Source organism: Pseudopipra pipra, chromosome 1, assembly GCF_036250125.1.
Source record: "Pseudopipra pipra isolate bDixPip1 chromosome 1, bDixPip1.hap1, whole genome shotgun sequence".
Lineage (NCBI taxonomy): Eukaryota > Metazoa > Chordata > Aves > Passeriformes > Pipridae > Pseudopipra > Pseudopipra pipra.
Window position 1 is genome coordinate 5,514,953 of NC_087549.1, and position 21,137 is coordinate 5,536,089.

Sequence of the window (21,137 nt, forward strand, 5' to 3'; positions counted from 1 at the left end):
GCTGTCACTGTCCCCGTGGAGGGGGGCTTTGGGGTGGCATCCCCGTGCCTGTACATCGCGGGCTGCTTGGCAGCGATGGGTTCGAGCAGATCTGGGTGCTGGGGCAGCTGTTGCTCTGAGCGGTGCCGCCGCCGAGTTGGGTAACCATAGCAACAGCATCACCGCCAGCATCCTCCTCCTCCTCACTCGGCTCTCCTCCTCCTCGGCATCATCAGGAGCAGCAGCAGCAGCAGCCCTGGCAGGAGCCAGAGCCCGGCAGCCGAGGCTGCAGCCAGCTGCTGCCATCCCCTACCCGCACCGGCACCCAGTCACAGCCCCGGCCCCACTGCTCCCGGGGGGAATAGGGCAGAGGGAGCTGAGGGAGCTACACTGCAGAGGGATCCCAGACAACCCAGGTAAGAGCTGTGGGGCTGCTCACAAACTCCCCGAGATCGATGTGCTGTGTGCCTGGCGTGTGTTTGCGTGCGAGTGTTGGCTGCGAGTTTTCCGGCTCGCTCCTTCCAACAGCAGTGTGATGACAATTCCAGGCAAGCATGTTTTCTGGCTCATCTTTCCCATCTCTGCCATACTGTCCCTCTCCCTCTCCTCCACCCAGATACATAAGGAATAATAAATAATATTCTTAAAGGTTGGTAGAAAATGGGATGATGGGGGAGCCCAATGTGATCAGAGTGGGGAACGGCTGCGCTTCCAAAATAAAAGTGGGCAGCAGCAGCAGAGCAAAGGTTGACATGATAATTAATAACCCCTAAAGGAAAAAAAAATATACGACAATGCACTTCTGTCTCTGCCCACTCTACAAATAAATCTCATTCAGCAGAGAGCTGTAAAGAGGAGAGGTGTGTGAATAGTCAAGACCAGAAACCTCACTGTAGTCCACAACTGTCAGATTTACCTAAGTGTTTTAAAATCAGAAAAAAAATTGCAGTAACAATGCAATCATACCTGAGAATGTGTGTATATATATAACTGTAAAAATATTGCTCTTAAACCTTTACAACTTCTAAGAAGTCAAGAAAAAAAATTGTCTTAGAGATGTGGGTCTGATGGCCAGACAGTCAAAGATGCTGACTTTGTCTGTTGTGAGAAAGCATGTACTGGGTGCATTTCCTACCGGAAGAATAGTTCTAACTCAACGGCACATGAGGACAGTCCTTGTAATTTCATAAACAGGAGAGATACAAATCTGTGGAGTGTCCTTGTGCAGGCAAATAGATGTGGATGAGTGCGTTTGTCTGAGGATCATGAAGGGGGAGAGGATAAGAAGTAAGTTTAAGCCAAGCAGTAAGTGTTTGCTGTGTAATGACTGCAGAGAGCTCTTCCACTTCCACGGAACTATTTTTTATTTGTTTATTTGTTTGTTTTTGTCAGCAGTAAGGAGAAAGAGATCTGCTGCTGCTGCTGTCTATCTCCTTCTCTAAACCCCCCTGTTCTACCTTCTGGTGTTCCTTGTCCTCCTCGAATCATCCTTGTCTGTGTGGCTGGAAATGCTGCTGGCTTTACTGATAATAAGTATTTTAATAAAAGACTTCTGAGCCCATCCCAGGATATGATACAGTTTTAATTCTGCTTCCTAATTATAATGTGGGGACAGTCTAGGTATGACCCAGTACAAGTACTGGTATACTTGTGTGTATATATATATATATATTTATATATATATATACACACATATATACTTGTACATGCATTGAAGGCTAAGAGGCACCTGTCATTCATGTTCAACCTGATTTGAGAATCAGAGTGTTTTTTGGTCCCAGTCCTCTGTTTTGGTACATGTCTGCAGACCCTCCTAAAATCAGCAGGAGACAGAATATAGTTTAAGTTTATAGGTATAGAACAGAAGGCAGAATTGGGCCCACCTTTTCTCTATGTTTATAAAAACCCTCCTCCGGCAAGGTACAGAACAAGGAATTTGGGTAGTCAGGACCTCGTGCCTAGTTCTTATGCAGAAATGTTGTAAAAATTACCTGGTAACTATGTTCCATCCCAAAGGAAATTGATAGGATGAGGGATAGAAAAAAGAAAATATAAACAAGTATTTGGAATCAGTGCTTTGATTTGCAAAATAATTTCCTTAGGAACTTGACCTTCTCATCACAACAGGTCTTCTCTATAAGGAGCTCTTTGATCCATGTTAATAACAGTGCTCACAGACATCAAGTTTAACTGAAGAGGATGATTTTGGATACTTATATTAATTAAACTAAGGCTCTGTAGGGCTACAGTCCTTAAGGACAAGTCTGGGCACATTAGATCATAGATTTCTGTATAAGATTTGGTTTGCTTCAAATCTGGAGACTATTTAAATCTTGAAACTTCTTTGTAGTGACAGAGAGGGAATAAAAGTGCTGTAAAAATGTCTGTAAAAAGAGCATAAACCTGATCATGCTGCTGACACTGGGAGACCAGTAACAGAGCCAAACCCCTGTTTATACGTGTTGCAGAGATGTAAAGTGCATAATCCAGGGGCAGTTCAGCGAGGCACAGAGTACAAGCAGATGATTGAAGGTCAAAGGGCTTTGGGTATCACACATTAACACCCTGCAAGTATTCCTACACAGTCCTGCTTTGCTCCTAGATGTGGGCAGGTGATTATGCAGAAGCCGGAACTCATGCATGGACTTTCGATTACTATGGGGCTGCCAAACTACTGTTAGAAATGACTCTGGGAAAGGCAGGGAAGGTTGAGGTTTTCATGAGCACTGCTTGACCAAAAAAAGCCTCTGTGGAGGACTGTTCATGGAAATTTGGAGGTTGATATCAGTGGAAACAGCAAGGAACCCCCTCAGATAACCAGTTCTTAATGCTCAGTGCCCCCCACCCCTGCAGCCCTTTCCCTTGTTTAAACTTGAAAGCTTAGGAGTGATTTTTTCACTTTGCCTTATGGCTTTTTCTATTATATTATATTAGTTTAGTAATGGAAGGGAACATGGTCTTTCTTTTGCTTTGGGCACGGCTGTTAAGAGCTGCTCTCTCGATGCCCACTTATTGTTCACTAGCACTCTTCTAAGGAAAAAATATTCTATCTCATGATATAACTGAGCATCTTTTAAAATCTCTCTTCTTATTTTCATTAGTCACCCACTGTGGCTCTTGGAACTCAGAACAAATAAAGACTTATACCATAGTTGCTGTTCTAAAGTCAGCATTTGCCAACAGGTTGAGGTTGAGGCAGGAATTTGGGAAATGCTGCAGACAAGTTTTTTTTTTTTTTTTTGTTCGTTTGTTTTTTTTTTGGTGTTTGTTTGGGTTTTTTTGTTTATATGGATTTTTGTGTGTGTGGTTTTTTCTTTTTTCTTTCTTTTTTTAAATAAGGAAGCTGCTATTTTCCAGATCCTGCTCTGTAGTAACCTGAGGCAAAAGACGATTTGAAGATGAATGTTGTACCTTGCCTTTCGTTTAACAATGCTATTCATTTTATTTTGAGCCTGTGTGTAAACTGCTGTTTATTACTCTATCCAGTAATCACCCTCTTTCAATATTATGCTTTTTCCTTTTATACTGTATGGTGATTGACTAGATTCACTGCTTAATCAGACAGACAGTTAAGCACGGAAAAGAAAAGTTTTTCCACCACCCAGGGGAAGGGTGAAATCTTTATATTAGAGAGTGGACACTCTCTGTCTGTTTGGTTCCCTTAAAAATATATAGCAAGTCCACAGACTTTTTGCCAATTTTCATCTTCTTAAGGAATCAGACTGGTCTTGGCAGGTTCTCCTAAAGTCTAAATCATACCCAGGATCATGCAATGTGAATCTTTCTGTGCACTGAGCAGTTACCCTCATGAGAATTTGGAAAGGTTATAATTCCTCCCTAGACTATTGGCTCAGGGTAGTGCAAGCTTTTGGTCTCTTCGTTCTGCAATTCCTGGGGTCCATCAACTTCCTTACTCTTGGATTGAAACCTTCTCCCCTGGTTGGTGAGTCAGATTCTGTCTGTGCTTCCCACAGCAGAGCACTGCGCGAAGTGTGTCCACAAGCACGAGTAGTGCGAGTGTCTCACTTTGTGTGCATTTCTTCTGCTCTCCCCTGTACCCAGTTTCCTTCCTTGCACACTGGCAGTGCCTGACAGGCTGCAAGAAACTCAGGGCCTGTGATGTAGCATGACCTCTGCAAACACTGCTCTGGGAGATAAGGGACTGAAATTACCCAAGCCGATGTGGCTTCTGGGCTGATCCCAGTCCTTCTTCAGAAGGTCAGCACAGCGACATGCCTGATCTCAACTTGTTGGGAGAGTCAGTGAGAGGCTGGCTTCTTCCAGATCTTCCAAATCCAAGAAGATATGATTTTATTCTCTCCCTAATCTCATTATTAGTGCCTGCAATACTAAGGACTCTGTTATTCAGCAGCTTCATTTCTTCCCTGTTTCACTGCAGCAGACAGAGCATCCAAACAAAGTCTAAAAGGGAGAATGATTTTCTTTTCTACACTTAGATGCTGCTGACATCCATGTGCAGTCCCAAGTCAAAAGAAAATACCTTGGAGGGGGGTGGGTGCTTTCTCTGGTCCTGCTACGAATTTGCCAGAAATTTCATTGCATTTTTGCCTTTCTCTCGGGTTCAGATGTGCCTTGGTATGTTTGCTGTGTGTCTGGAGCCCTCACACCTCAGCCTTGGGTATGTTTCAGTACCAAGATTATCTTGAGTGGACACAGAAAGAACCACAAAGTTTACTTCCCTTACTGCACATGAGGCACTGTAGTTGATGCAATATCTTCACATGCTCTTCATGCCTGTTGTGTTTTCTCTTGTTTAGGATCATGGAAGTAAGACAAATTAAGCAGTAGTTTGAACTTTTCCTGGTCTATATACTTACAAATTCTTGCTTTTGTAGTAGTATATCGGCATATATATTTTGTACAGGTATATCTAGAAGTTATATTTATCATAATTTCTTTTTTTTGTTCTTAGCTATGTAGTGTTGCCATGGATAGGTAAGACCTTATACATACCATTGGAATTTAGAGGTGAAATTGCAAATAGGAAGTAACAGTCTTGTACTGATAATGCATGGCAGTGGTGTGACAATAAATGAGTTTGTCTTATTTGCATGGAAAATTCAACCTCTGACCTCTGATCACAGTGTAGCTTTTAAGGATTCACAAAATGCAGCACAATGATGAATGGGATTTTCGTAATGTAACTTGGCTTGGTAGGGACTACCTGTGATTTTAAAACACTGATGCCACCATTTAGCAACCTGGGGAGCACCAGGTTATTTCTTGGTCCAGCTAGCTGGGAAAAAAAATCTCTCCTGTTGTATTACAGGATCTGGGTGACTGGGAAGGAATCTGGAACTGCCAGCATCTTCTAATGTAATTTTGGTTTCTCTCAAGTTGCATTTATTTCTGAAGCTGGCAAGCACTGTCCCATTACTTTTTACGGCCCAAAAGAACATGAGTATTACTTGGAGGATGCAGCTTGAGTGAAATGTTGCTTGTATCTCTATCAATTTGTCAACCCATACTGCGAAAACCACTGTGGCAGCAGGAAAAGCAATCCTATTTTCTGAGAATGATTTCTTAAAGGACAAAGCAAAAGGACTAGCATTTCCATCCACTGAATCCCAGACAAGTGGAGCGTTTCAGTATGAAAATTTCCATCTCTATTAAATTATCTTATTCTTCCCACTCATAGCCTCTTATTCTTCTCAGTGGCTTTGACTTGACCTAATTGTGAGCAGATGACGCCTGTAGATGGTGTAACCTCATGTTCTAGCTAAATAGGGCCCTGGCTTGTGAGTGTCCGTTTTGAGATGTCTGCATGAAACAACTGATTTTTTTTTTTTTCCTAAAAAGTCTTCCATTTGTTTTAGAGGTGGTGGGGAAGCATGGGGCAACACACACTTGTGGAAGATCATGTCCCTTTGTACGCTGCTTTTCTGGATTTGTGTGAGCTATTCTGGATTTGTGTGTTTTCTGCAGAGAACTGAGACTCAGCTACAGGTTCTGAGCACATGATGCAGGCTTGGAAGCTGCCAATACCTGTAGCAGCTGCTCACCCTCTGTGTGATTGAGTACCTGAGTTCAGCAGGTACTGCCTTACATCTGCACATCTCTTCTGCTCTATTAGGGCCCAACTATCCCACGTCATAAAACACCAGGATCTCTGTGGGACAAGGCAGATGGATTTCATTAGAGCTGAGCAGCATCTGCTGCTGCAAGTGACTCCTCTTACAGGCGCTTACAGAGTTGACTGCACTGCATAAACCTATTCTACACCACGCAGCAGCACAGCCCTATTTATTTTCTTTTACTGCCTGTCTTGGCTTAAAATCCCAGCTGAAAACTTCTATTTTCTGTCCTTGCCTCATTGTTTTCCCTCTGTTTCTCCCCCTCTTTGCAGCTGTGTTTAGGCTGAGCAGTGTGAGGGTGCAGTTTGCCAGGGTAGATATTAGAGAAAATAAAGTGGCATTGTGTGATGTTCTAGAGTGCTTTGCTCTGCAGCCACCCAGCCCTTTCACCACTGATGGCTATGGGATGCTTACCACTGACCTCAGGATCAGCAGGAGTCATCCCCGTGCACAAAAGTCTTTTCAGAAGGAAAGATAATGCACAAGGCTGAAAAGAGACTGTTGTTTGAGGAAGGTGTGGAAGCCTGAACCACATTGATCGAAAAGCTTTTGTTGGCTGCCATGGATGGATCAAAGTCATGCTGCTGTTTTACCCTGGGATGCCACGGCCACCTGAGCATTCCTTTTCTTTGCTTGGAGAGCCAAGCAGCAAATTCAGGGGCATCAAAAGACAGAAGAGTGACAAGTCAGAGAGATATTATTTCAGCAAGGCTACTCTTTTTGGAGAGAAGTCCATATCTGAAGGTTGGCCCTAAATGGAAATGAATAATAATTCTAGAAGGTTACATGAAAAGCCCTTAGATATGTTCTTTCTTTTATGGTGGAGAAGGAAGGAATAGATTTTGGATTGCATAAATTCTTTTGGATTGCATCAATTCGTTTGTCTGAAGAAGGAAGAAAGATTGCTGGGGGAAAAAAAATACAATAAAAAACTAGTAAGGAATGATCAGCCGGCTCTTGCTAATTTTTAGTTGCACTGTAAATTAGGCCTTGTTTTCTTTAGGTGACTTGCGTTGGTTGTGGGTGACATTAGTGCTTTATTAAACTTGCCATGCTGAGAAGCTCATGGTTATAGTGTAGCTAATAATAATACCCTAATCGAGACACTGAAGGTGGGATAAGTCGGCACCAGAAACTCGAATGCAGAAATAGTCGTTGCAAGTTGAACTAAAAATACACAACAGCTTAACCCTCTTGTCTAGAGCAGCACATGCTGAACACACGTTGGGCACTGGCAGTGAGGGGAATGGCTTTCCTTTGTTTTTGGCAGCTGCTGGATCAGCAGTGCTCTGTGATGATCTGTGTATGTGACGGCCTAACACCACCTGAGATGTGCGAGGCCCCTCATAGCAAGTTAATGAGTATCCTTGGCAAGTTAATCATTATCCAGAATCATAAACAGACTATATAGGGTGAAACAGACCATGTCAGATGACTTGGGAAGCCAGTTGGTCCCAGGGTGGGACTTTGTGATCTTGGAATCACCCGACGACATGGAAGTGACCTGCAGCAGGGACTGAGATGTAACCATGGCTACTCTGTTCCTCTGCTCCCTGCTCCTGCTTGGGGATAAACAGCAGATGTCAAGATTGCTGCTGAATTATGAGCCTTGGAGTTATCTCTGCACAAGGGTTGTTTGTGCTCAGAAAGATTTATCTAATTTTTTTCTGCAGCCTCCCAGAGTTTACCCAGTCTCTCAATTTGGGTTTTACAAGGGTGATATTTGGTTCAGTGTGTGCATGTTTTTCTGCTAAGAGCTTTGTAGTCTCCATGACAATAAGATAAGAGTGGCCCAGATGTAGTGGTGATAGGGGATCCTGAAATAGGTTAGTTAGAGGACACGTGTAATGCCAGAATCAGCAGTGCAACATGGGTATCTGCTGCACTGTCAGATGGTAGATCAAGGGTGAGGAACGCCTTGTAGATGAATCACAGAATCACGGAATCATTTAGGTTGGAAAAGACCTTCAAGATCATCAAGTCCAACAACTAACTCAGCACTGCCAAGATGAAGAAAAGTGCTCAGTGAAAAGAGGGAGTTAATTGACGGTGTTGGGCACAAGTGATGAGATATTGTCTCCAGATAAAGGACACAAACACAACATAGTGCTGAAAGAGTGAAGACAAGAAGCAAGGCCTGAATGCTCTAATTCAAAATTCCTGCATTGTGTGTAATGAAACCCAGCTGTTGTGGGACTCCTTTCTGTGTCTGAATACAGAGAGACCTGTGGCTGGGATAGGAATGGGCAAGGATATGGCTGTAGCTACTTTGGTCACCACATCTGCAGACAGGAGGAATACAAGTGATTGTATCAGTGCTCCTGCCTTGCTTCCCTTCCCAAAGTCGGGTGCCTGCTAAATGTACAAGCACAGGTGCTTCCCTCAAAGCAGAAAGTGTCAGTATATTCTATGAAGAAATGTCAGCTAACAGAACTGGTTTTATAAGATTCAGTCTAGAGGTAAGTCCTTTCCTCAGTGCGCCTGAGCTTTTGTTGTGACTGTTTTCCTTTTTTGCTGTATTACAGCCAGGAGATCCAAGGACATCGATCTCCTTTGTGTCTCGTTTGAGACTCTTCAGGGTTGTGGGGATCAGCTGGAGACAGACCAGGCAAAGCACAGAGGTTATTTCTCTTGGGATAGGTGCTTCTTGTGTGGGCTTCTCTGGGCTGAGGTTACTCTGAATAAAGGGACCACCAGGAATGACAAACTTGCTTGCCTGTTCTTCTTAGCCAGTCAGATTCTTTCTGAGACTGCTATTGTTCTTACTCTTTGATGAAGTGAACAGTAAAAAGCCATTTTTGTTTATAAGATAGTTTCATAGGATAATTCCCATTGGTAGGAACGTCTATTCCAATTACTTGCTGAAATCAGGGGCACCTGTGGGGTCAGACCAACTTTCTTAAGGTTATATGTAGTCCAGCTTTTTACCCATCTATAACAAAAAGTTAGTGGCCTCTGAGATCTTCTGAATTGTCAGGACTAGGGTCAGCAGGGGCTTTAGGGGATATTGTTTTGAGAGAGAGAGGAGAGATCTGACAGCATGTGCAAAGACCACATGTCTATAAGGACCTTTGACCATGAAGACATCCAGAGGAAATTGGCAGAGACTATGAGAAGAGAATGGTGTACAGAGCATGACAGAGGTGAAAATGAACTTATCAAAAGCCTTCTTGGACTGTCAAGGACAGGTTTATTCCTCTGCATAAATGACTTCCTCTGGGGACTTGTGGAATATGCGTTGCCAGGGGGAAAGTGCTGACATTTATAGTGAAATGGGTCTGGCTTGCCCTGTGTCTGTACATGGTAGATGACTGTTCTGGGAGATAATGCCTCAGGTCAGTGACTTAATTATATCTGGTTTGGAGACCTTTCACCATACCTGAGATAACTCAAGGCTTACAGGATGGCGTTTGGAAGAATCATCTGTTCAGCAGCAATAATCACCAATTACTAAGAAAAGATCACCTTACTTAGTCATTTCCCGCTGCTCCCATCTTCCCACCAAAAGCTCTGTTTATAAAAGCTTTGCTTTCAGGACCAGTGCCACTGATAATCAGAAACCTCACATCATAAGAACATTTAAAAAAAGCGTTTGAGGACCAATTATATAAATGTTTCCTCTTTTGTAAAACAGCTTGGGACTTGTAAACATACTGAGTCCACATCTCTCTAAATAATTCATCATGATGAATTATTTAGTTTGTAAGTTGTGTTTTAAGTAAGGAAATATTTTTCCTAATATGAAGGAAATTAAGGTATTTCAGATAATTTTGAAAAAATTAGCTGCTGTTTCACTCTTTTGCTTCTGTTTGTGTTGCAATTGATTTTTGTCATGAGTGTGTTCTTCAGGAGTGCTTGATACTGGGTTTGTAGTGAAGGTGACTTCCTCAGCACCAAAAATCACAAAACCTTTCAGCAGAATAAGGCTTATCAGAAGTCAAGGAGTCCACTTCCTGCTGTAGATGTGCAAAGGGCACATTTTAGAATTTAGAATTTTAGAATATTTTTTTATTTTCCAGATGAAGTTGTAGATGGCAACTTCAATCTACTAAATAAAGGTGAATGCTGTTACTGACGGAGTCTTTTGTATAGTGCTTTTGAATCTTATTTGTGAGGTTAACTTGAATTTTGTTCCCTTTATATATATATATATTTGAAACATTCTGTTGCATTTTCTTTTCTCTCTCCTTTCTTCTTCTCCCTCAACAACAGATGATTTTGAAGACAGCATGAATGAAACAAAATGTTGGCATGGTCTAGCTGAATTTTCTGACAAGATAAACATTAAGTTAAATGTGAGACATATGCCTTAGTGTGTGACTGTAATTTTATAGGTTCTTTTATATGTTATGGTTGGCAATAGAATCCCTGTAGCCTATTCTTGCTAGAAAGAACAGTATTTCTTAGTTTTAAGACAGAAATTATCCAAAATTGTTATATACCACTGGCTCTACAGTGTGAGTGATGAAGTGAATCTTGGTTCTAAGTAGTTTCCATTCCAATACATTTTATAAAAGGAGATGATTATTCAGCCACAGTGCATTTTGGGATGGGTATGATGGTGTCATCAGAAGTCCTCTTTTCTTCCTTTATCCTACCTTTGGTGTAACACTGTCTGGAGGTGACGCAGCTCCGTTTGCTCCCAGTGTGGAGTGCAGACTTCTATTGGGTGAGTTTCTTCTGATGGTTGCACAGGTACAAAACTGGAAGGATATTGGCTCCAGCTCATCCTATGAGACATTAGTTTGTGCAGCCAGACCATCAGAGGATGAATGCCATGCCCCTTCCTGGCCGCCTCAACTTTGAGTACCACTCACACCATCTGGGAGTCCTTTGAACTGCAGTGAAATCTGCTCATCCCACCACACCTTTTTACACAAGGATCTCCATGCAGAATTTCCATTGATAATTCATCTATGAGAATGTGCAGGCCCATGAGTGTTTGCATTTTACCTGAGATTCTGGTCAGAAGAACTTATTTTTCTTTATTTTAGTGAGAGGGGAGTCAGCTTCATCCAAAGTAGCTGCCAGCTTTCTTTTTGTGCATAGGGCAGAGAAATAGCTATTTCTAAAGCACTACACAGATAACTTTTTTAAAATGCCTGCTTTAGGACAGAAGGGTCATGCTCAGACTTTGTCTTCACTGTCTAAACCCTGGACAAATAGCTGAGGAACAGCCATTTACACTGTAGATGTCTGTCATTTTACCAAGTGTATCCAAACTTGTTTACTGTCAAAATATGGAACAGAAGATAGATATCCTGAGCTTTATCCCTCTTCTCCAGAAATTCTTGCTACTTGTCTTTAGGATTCCTAAGATGTGTGGCATAGTGGTGTTTTTTGCAGAAGGGATCATACACAGGCCTCCTGCCTTTGCTAGTTATGTTTCCAGACTGTTCTGGCAAGATCACCTTTCACATTCCTCTGTGTGATGCCCCACTTTGGACCCTTGACTGGTTGCTGGACTAGCACAGGGAAAGAACAGTGAAGAGACCCTAGCATTTGGTTCACATTATGCATACTAAATGATTTTGGCTCTAAGATATAGTCAGGGGATAAAATGGCACATTTGGCAAAAATGTAGCCTGTTTGGGAAGGGCATTTGAGCTTCGAAGATGCAAAACCCATGAGGCAGTTTGGATAACAGAAGCACTATAACTTCCTTAGCTTGGTGCCCAGCTGCAGCAGGGCATCACTGGGATCCACAGCTGTTGGGTGCTTTAGCCCAAGCAGAGCAGCATTGTTTCCTTGCCCCTGAGATTGCTGGTTCAGAGATAGCACACACACACCTCTGCAGTGGTTCGGAGATGCAGTACCCTTTGTTTGGAAGGAGTAATTCAGTGCTTTGTGTGGGTGCATTTATAGAACATACAGCTTCTCTTAAAGAAGTAGACGTGCTTCTGGTATTTACAAATGTTATGGCTGCACATTAAGAGAAATGGTGGAGGAAATTTCCATTATTCACCAGCAGTTCCTTGCAGACAACAAGTTTTTAGTTGCGAATATCTTATTTGTACCTTAATAGCTTATTCTCTGTGGGGAAAGTAGAGGAGTTGGAAGCTGATTTCCAGAAGGATGAAGTATGTCTTGTACATAGCAAATCAACAACCTTATGAAAAGAATTATACTTTAAGGCCTAGTTCCTACAACTGCTATTAAAGTGACAATAAGCCATGCTGAGGATGCAAGGATATAAAGTTCTTGGAAAGTGTCTAAAGGAGGACCACGAAGATGGTGAAGGGTCTAGAGAGGAAGTCATAGGAGGAGCTGAGGTCACTTGGCTTGTTCAGCCTGGAGAAGAGGAGACTGAGGGGAGACCTCATTGCAGTTACAACTTCCTCGAGAGGGGATGAGGAGGGGCAGGCACTGATCTCTTCTCTGTGGTGACCAGTGACAGGACCTGAGGGAATGGCCTGAAGTTGTGTCAGGGGAGGTTTAGGTTGGATATTATGTAAATGTTTTTCACCCAGAGGGTGTTTGGGCACTGAACAGGATTCCCAGGGGAGTGGTCAGAGCACCAAGCCTGACAGAGTTCAAGAAGTGCTTGGCTAATTCTCTGTACTGGTTTTGGCTGGGGCAAACTGTGTTTTGGATTTGTGCTGAACACAGGGTTGATAATATAGAGACTTTTTTTGTTATTGCTAAGCAGGGCTTATACTGAGCCAAAGCCTTTTCTGCTTTTTGTACTGCCACGCTGGCAAGGAAGTTAGGGGTGCATGGGAGGCTGGGGGGAAACACAGCCGGGACAGGTGACCCAAATTGACCAAAGGCATATTCCAGACTATATGACAGTATGACAATTGACATGTGCTCCATATATAAAGCTGGGAGGAAGAAGGAGAAAGGTGAGGACATTTGATGTCCCACATTGCCAGCGATGGCATTTGTCTGCCCAAGTCACCATTATGTGTGATGGAGCCCCGCTCTCCTAGAGATGGCTTAACACCTGCCTGCGCATGGGGAGCGGTGAATTAATTTCTTGTTTTTGCTTTGCTTGTATGCTTGGCTTTTACTTTCCCTAATAAACTGTCTTTACCTCAACCCATGAGTTTTCTACCTTTACCTCTAATTCTCCTGCTGATCCCACTGGTGGGGGAGTGAGTGAGCGGCTACGTGGGGGCTTGGCTGCTGGCTGGGGTTAAACCATGACACATTCTCAGGCACAAGGTGTGTGATTCTTAGGGGTGTCCTGTGCAGGACAATTGGACTGGATAATCCTTGTGAGTCTCTTTCAACTCAGGATATTCTACGATTCTATGGTTCTATGAGGCTTAAACATCATTGTGTCCATCAGGACTCCCCTGGACTTTGCCTTTTGTTACTTTAGAGACTAAACTTCCAATGTGGTTGCAGATTTATCCTGGCTCATGCACTGTAAGTCTTCCTGAGTCTGGTTGAAGTCAAGGAGAGCAGCAGCATGATGCCACAAAAATACCTAAAACCTGAGGTGTTTAGAATTAAGAATTAAATTGAAAAATCCAGGCAGTAGACTAAGCTTCTGACCCATGGCTGTTGTCACCCATCCCACACACAAACCTGTCACCCTGGATGATGTGTGTAAGATGCAGTCAATGTGTTCTCTCCACCGCTGCACAATGTAGTACCTGGTCTTGCACAGCTGCTGTTCACTTGATTCCTGTGGTGCTCTGGTAGGATCAGTTATAGAATCCTAGAACTGTTTCAGTGGGAATGGACCTTAAAGCTCATGTTGTTCCAACCCCTCTGACATGGGAAGGGACACTTTCCACTAGGCCAGGTTTCTCAGGATCTGCAGGTCAGGAGGGTGGGTTATCACCAGGATCCTAAAATTCCTTTAAGCATTTTTTTCTCTCCAGTCTGTAGCACTGGAACTGTTGAGACTGAATACAAATTCCTCGCTTTTAATTTTAAGAGGAATATTTGTCCTGTTTTGTTTATGAATCTTTGTCAAGTCTCAGCAAATCTACTGTAAGCCCCAAATCAGTGTTGAATAAATCCTTCTTTTTCCAGATCATTGATTTAATGATCAAAAAAGTAATAAAGATGGTAGAAAATGCAGAATTATTACGCTTAGGCGAGACTTGTGGCAACTTGATAAAGCTGCATGAAAGAAGATGAAATTCTCTGATGATGAATACAGGGTAATCTACAATGGAAAGAATTAACTTAAATGATTCATAACCCTTGCTAGCTTAAAAATAAATTCTCACCATCTGAGAGAAGATTCTTCAGAAAACATTTCTATGTGTATGGTTACCTCAGGAAATAAAATTCTTTGTGAGTAAATAGAAGATTTGGTGCATAAGAACTGGGAAAAAGATTATTTATTAATAGAAGAATTAATCGTGCTTTCTTATTTTTCCAACTGTGAAATATTTGGGAATTAAAATATGTTTTCACTTAAAATAACATCAACCTGTGGGAAGTATTGATCTAGATTTTTTTTAGGGAAAAATCTGAAAATTAGGAGATCCTATTGGAAAGTTCATTTTCTTTAGTTTTGAAATGCCTTTTTTAATGCCGAATTGCAATTGTTTTAGAGAAAGAAGCTATTTAAACTAAAAAAAAAATCTTAAATGAAAAGTGTTGATTCAGTGAGACACAGTGTTTCTGATCCATCAAAATATTTTTATTTCTGTCAAAAAATTTTGTGGGAAATATAGGGATTTCATTTTGAGTCTGAACACAAACACCTACCCACTCACAGTCAGAAAATTTCTTGCTATAGGTCCCATGGGTGTGTTCTCCAAAACATTGCAATGTCTTACCAGCAGCGTGTAATCTCCTAAACTGGTGCATTTTAATTTGGTCATTGTCTCCTACTGGTCCATTTCACATGTAGGAGGCTTCCAAAGCAGGTGACCAGAATTCATACTGATGTCTGTGCTCTGGATTTGAGTAAAATGGATATTTTATTTCAACTGAGAATCAAGGAAATCTCTTATCTGAAAGGTGAGGTACTTATGTTCTCGACTCCTATGAAGTTAATGGAAAAAGTTCCCATTGAATGGGAAAGGTTTTCACTCCTGGTTTTGATATCAACAAGGTGGTCCATATGCCAAGCTCTGTACAGTAGTGCCCTGCAGAACTCACTGCTGAGTACTAGAATAATAGAAGGTGAAATAATTTACAATAGTCTCTATTACTTTCCAAAATATAGGAGATAGTATTCTGTGAAAGTCAAAGGCATTACATTATATGTAAATTAAAAAACACTTTAAAGCCATGAAGCTTGCAAAAAATAAATCAAAGTGAACTAAACCAAAACAACACCCCCAAAAAACCCCACAAATTCCCAAGAAAGAAAAAGATGCAAATTGAAAGAAACAAAATGGGAAAGGGGAGAAAAGTACTACTAATTTTTATAACCAATGAAAAAATTTCCTGTTACAGGATGAAGATGAGTTAAAACCTCCTAGGTGCTGACACAGAGGCTGAGAAAATAGAAAGATTCCCATCAGGTTCATTTTTGCATCAAGCAATATCTGAGGGAAATTACGACCAAACATACTCACTGGGAAATACTTTTTTTAACTTTTTGTTATCACAGAATAGCCTAGATTGGAAGAGACATCAAAAGTTCATTCAGCCCAACATTTTGTGGGAAAGGGAGCTGAGATGATATCATCTAGCAGCCTGTCCAGTCACATCCAGAAAACCTCCAGAGATGGGGACGCTACCATGACCCTGAGGAGGTTGTTTCAGTGAATGATTGTTCTCACAGTGAAAACTGTTTTTCTTATACAGACATGAAACCTCTTCTGGGGTAAATTGAACCCATTGCCCTTTGCCTTCTCCATGTGGCTACTTGTGAAGAGACAGTCTGAGTCTGTCCTCTTTGTAGTCCCCCTTTAATACAGTGATGAGATACCCCTCCTGAGCCTTCTCCCTTCCAGGGAGAGGAGACCTTCAGTCAGAAGAGATGTCCTTCCATCATTCCTCAGAGGTCAGGTCATGACACTCCTTTGGATCTTCTCCAGGCTGTGTCTTTCTTGAACTATGGGGACCAGAACTGGACACAACATTCCCGCTGTGCCTGACAAGCACTGAGTAGAGAAGATCACATCTCTGTCTCTGATGGTCAAGTCCCTGCAGATGCAGCCCAGGATCCAATTTGCCTTTGTTGCTGCAGGAGGCACTGCTGACTCCTGTGTAGCTGGTTGTCCACCAGGACCCCCAGGTCCTTTTAAGCAAGGCTGTCCCCAGACATACAGGCCTGTACTGGGCCCTTTGGTTATGTCATTCCAGGGGCAGAACCCTGCACTTGCCTTTGTTAAACTTCATACAGCTGCTGTTGCCCACAGTTCCCCAGAGCTCCAGCCTGTCCAGGTCTCTCTGTAAGATGTGTCTCCTATCTGATGTTTTCACCTCAACACCATCTTGGAGTCATCCAGGTCATTTATGAAGGTGATGAACTGTGTGAGGCCCAGTATCAATCCCCTGGGGGACCTCACTTGTCACAAACTGCCAGCCTCGATAGAAACCATTGATCACCACCCTCTGAGTGCAGCCTTTTAGCCAATTTCCTACCCATCTTGCAGCCTTCCCATTCAGTCAAAACTTACTGGCTTGTTTCATAGATGCAGTTTGTCTAATTTTTCATTTCAGGATATTTTTACTTTTCATTGAAACCTCTGTCGTTGGTCTTGGTATTGCATATCTGTATGCTGTATTTGTCTCCAGTATTCTGAAGTGAAAAGCATCTCCAGTATTCTGAAGTGAAAAGCATCTCCAGCATCTGTTTCTTGGGTCATAAACCCTTATCCATATGTAGAGTTCTTTCTAGTTTGTTTTTTTTTTTTTCCTTTCCATACTGAAATTGTTAGGTCATAGTGCACACAACACTATGCTTTAGTATATAGAACGTTATCTGTATTCTGCTTTGCTTTTTAAATGTCACAGTGCCTTCCTTGCTAAAAGCATTCAGAAAGCCTGGGTTTGATGCTGCATACTGTGTTATGCAAGATTAAAAAAAAAAGAAAGAAACCCCAACCTGTTAATTAACTTTCTCAGGAATTTTTTTTTTTTTTGGTAAAAATGAAAGTTTCGTTTTTTCAATGTGTAGAAAATTAGAATGTTGAACTCTATACTGAAAATGGGGAGGAGGAAATGCAAAGGCACTGCAGAATGCTGGGGCTCAGTATATACAGAGAAAAATAAGATGCTTTTGACAACACTGCAAACATTTTTTCTCTTCCATGTGCATGGTAAAATTGTCCTATAATAAATCGATTACTGGAAATCTCTTTTTCAGGGCTCAAAGGAGACCCATCTGTTTTACCACAGTAAATTAAAACATTCAGTGTCTCTCTCAAGAAAACAGCCCATTGTGCCATAGTAGAATTTAATATTTTCCATCATTGTGTAGCTGTGATTGTAAAGGGAGTTGTTAAAAACCACAGTGTTCATTATGGCATGTTTAGAGCAGGAAGGATAGAGGTAGCAAAGCTCCAAAAGGCATTTTTCTTTCTTTTTATCTTTTACCTTAGAAACTGCTTCACATCTTGTCCTCTCTCTTTTCCCTCTTTGCCAGCATATTCCATGGTCTCCCGTAGGTCACATGTAAAACAGATCCAGAGTTATGTAAAATATCTCTCATTAAAATGGACTTCTCTTACTGCTTGGGCCAGTTCTTATTCCCACATTCCCATGAACAGATTGCTGCAGAAACAAGGGAAATCCTCTCCTAGCCACTTTCCTGCAACTGTGTTTGTCATTACTGCTTCGTGCTAATCTGCTCAGGCATAATTCCTGAGCAGAACAAGTCCTGATTTCAGAGATGCTTCAGCAGATTTGTCCTGCCCATCTCCAGTTTCCTGGACATGTGCTGACCATTGCCTCCAGCTGACTTCCACTCATCTCCTCTATCCTTACTTCTGCTATCCCTGCATGGGAACCTGACAGATTTCTGTTTCAACTCAGTGCCAAGCCCAGCAAACCACCATACTGACTGCCAGGTCGACTGCCAGGTGTTTGCTTTTCCTTTTGTCCTTCTCCCCATTACCCAAGACACAAAGCTGTGATAACCTGTGTCTGGTTTTGGTGCCTCCCATTCCTTCAAAATTAAATGTCCTTCTCCCCTTTTGTCCAGTTGGGGAAGGGTGATCTTGAAGTGGGTCTATTCCTGTTCTTCTTTGTCTCATAGGAGATGCTCAATTCCTTCCCTCTGTTGGTTGATGTCTCTGTAAGCTTGTTCAGCTCTGAACGTTGAACAGGTCTGAAGTGATGAAGAAACAAATATCATACCTTTACTGAAATCTGTACCCCATACACCTTACAGCTTGAGATTGCTGTATTTTTTGGTAAAAGAAGCTGGATTATCTGTGTTCTTCCTTTCATTTACTGGCTTCCCTCTCCATACCTTTATTACCTTTCCTTCCAACCTATAACCAATCTGTGTTTCTCCCACTGTGGTCCCTTCCAACCCTACCCATCCTGTGATTCTTTAGTTCTGTACTGGGGAGGGGGCCAGTTTTGCCAGGCAGGATCATGTTCTTATCTCTGCTGCCAGCTATCTTCTGAAAAGACCCCATCCTCTTCTAACCCAGAGAAAGATGTGAGAGAAAATGGCAACATTTAAAATTGTTCCTCTCTAAATGGTCACAACTAATTATGAAGGCTACAGCTACTGTGAGATGAGCTAATAAATGCCTTGAACAGGTCTCTGAAGTCTGTACTGGAAGGGGATGAGTCATAGATGCACCAGCTGACTGCAAATGAGTGGGTGGGAGGGGAAGGGGCCTTGTGCTTTGTACTGACAAGGTAGGAACAAAGAGCTATCCACAAGTCTGGGAAATGATCAGCAGTGAGTTTGGACTGACAGCTCTGCAGCAGTAAGATAGAGGCAACAGAGTGTTTGCCAAAGTAAAGCCTGGGCTTTTAAGCTAATCACACATTTAAAGCATTCCGTCTGAATGAAGGAAGTTGGAGATCAGCAGAGGATTGGTCAGGCTGTGAGATGCCATGTAGGATTTAGTCTCTGCTCCTTGGTCTGACTGCTGTTATGTAGCTCCTTAACACCAGCATTAGGAATAGGAATGCATTGTGATTTGAGTCAAATCAGAAAACAAATTCAAGTTTCAGTATTTAAGATCAATGTCGTGGGACACAGGCAGGTAGTGATAGGCCAAGAGAGAACAGTTTGAAACTAAAAGAAGAGATATTAGATGTTAGGAGAAAATTCTTTCCTCTCCCAAACTGAGCACTCCTGGCTACCTCAGCTGCTCCTCATCAGACTTGTGCTCCACACCCTTCCCCAGCTCTGCTGCCCTTCTCTGGACACAATCCAGCACCTTGACATCCTTCTTGTCATGAGGGGACCAAAACTGAACACAGGATTTGAGGTGTGGCCTCACCAGTGCTGAGTACAGGGGGACAATCCCTGCCCTGGTCTTGCTGGCCACACTATTGCTGATACAAGCAAGTCAGTTCTGCTTATTTTGGAAAACTCATCCAGCCTAGGCCAGCTATGATGTTTTCTGCTCTCTCTGAGGAGTAAATGCAGGAGATAAATAATCTGGGCCCATCTTGTTTGGGTTTTTGAAATGTCCTCTGACCTTTTGAGGTGTGCATATCAGCTTGCTACTTTGAGCATGTCATAGGATAGACAAAGAGGGATACAGTTTTGCAGGTGGATAGACAGGAGTGGATAGAGTGCCCTGAGTAAGATTTAGCATGGGGCCAAGGATGAATTTGATGTTGGGAAAACATGAAACCATGGACAACTCATGCCAGAAGGATTAAGACAGTATGAGAATGGGGTCTCCTTGTAGTATGAAAAAACAATCCACACTGGCTGATCTAGTTAAAACCCCAACATTCTAGAGAGGTTAAGACAATTCAGCCAGACACATCATCAATAACTGATTATTTGCAGCTAAAATTAGACCTGGAACTGGCGTTTCGTATCTTAATTAAAACAAAGCTATCTTTATCAATGAGCTATGACAACTTTGAGCAGACATTTCCTCGTGAATGTTAATCCCTCAGTCTCTTTTGATTAGCAGATGGGATTACATTAAAATTGATCCTCCTTCCGAGGTCCATTTGTGAGCTCTGTCTCAGTATTGAATTACATGGCTGGCCCCGTGCCAGGCACGGGTCTCCATTGGGACAATGAAATCACAGCCACAGTGATACTCATTTGTGTTTTACAGTATGCCATTTATTTATTACAAAAGGCTCAGGAGACTTTATGCCTTGGTGAGATATTATTTAGGCTTCAGATCTCTGTCAAACCTTATTGTTCTCTTCAGTTCGCTTTGCACAGAACTGGCTTTTGAAGATAGGAGGGGAAAGGATAAGGAAGAAAAACAATGTCATATTTAAAATCTAGTTCTAGTGAGATTTTCCCAGTTGTACAGGCTGCTCTGAGGGAATTGTTGAGTTTCAAGCTGGGACAAAGTGTCATCAGAGGAACTCAGAGAAACAGGCATCAATTTGGAAACGTGTGGATCTCGTTAAAAGATGGGTCCCTCTGGCTCATAATTGAGCTTCCAACAGCCAAACCCTGAAAATCTGTTCCTAAATTGTGCTGACCTGTTGCAATTGTTCTCCGAGGGCCCCTGTGAAGCTGATGGGAGTCAATGACATGATCCTTACTGAATTCAAAAGCAGGGAAGAACTCTAGTGTCCTTGTTTTCTGTTTCAATGTTCTTTCTTAGTAATTGAGAGTAATTAAAGCCATGAACAATTCTCCCCAGGGAAACTGAAAAAAAAAAAAAACTGCACAAAAAACAACAGAGAAGAGCTGTTGACAGTCTGAAAAGTGTAAGAGCTGGACAGCTTTCCGTTTAACTCCCTCCCACCTTTTCCATCTGCAGCTCCTGTCATCAGTCAGCAAGCCAGCCAGGAGACAGCGATAGCTAAATGGTGTGTGTTCCCCTAAGGTTCCAGATTACATCTTCCCTTTCCTTCCCTTTCCTCTCTGATATCTTTTAATAGCCAGCTTTTATGAAGGGTACTGTGTTCCTTGACTTGTACCGTTGTGATCTGAAAGCTATCTTCCAACATCTGACTGGTTCACTTGGGAGTTACATGAGCATCTTGTGAGAGTGTGAACCGATGCCTTAACTGAGCTGCTAA

At 42.3% G+C, this 21,137-nt stretch overlaps 1 protein-coding gene across 2 annotated transcripts in view; it reads left to right on the forward strand.

The window, feature by feature from the left end:
* Positions 1-201: 201 nt before the first annotated feature.
* FAM135B (family with sequence similarity 135 member B) overlaps positions 202-21,137 on the forward strand; it is a 207,211-nt gene continuing 186,275 nt past the window's right edge. For both annotated transcript variants that reach the window (XM_064644211.1, XM_064644221.1), the window contains exon 1: positions 202-395. The gene's annotated coding sequence lies outside the window, so the exon portion shown is untranslated. The remainder of the gene's footprint in view (positions 396-21,137) is intronic.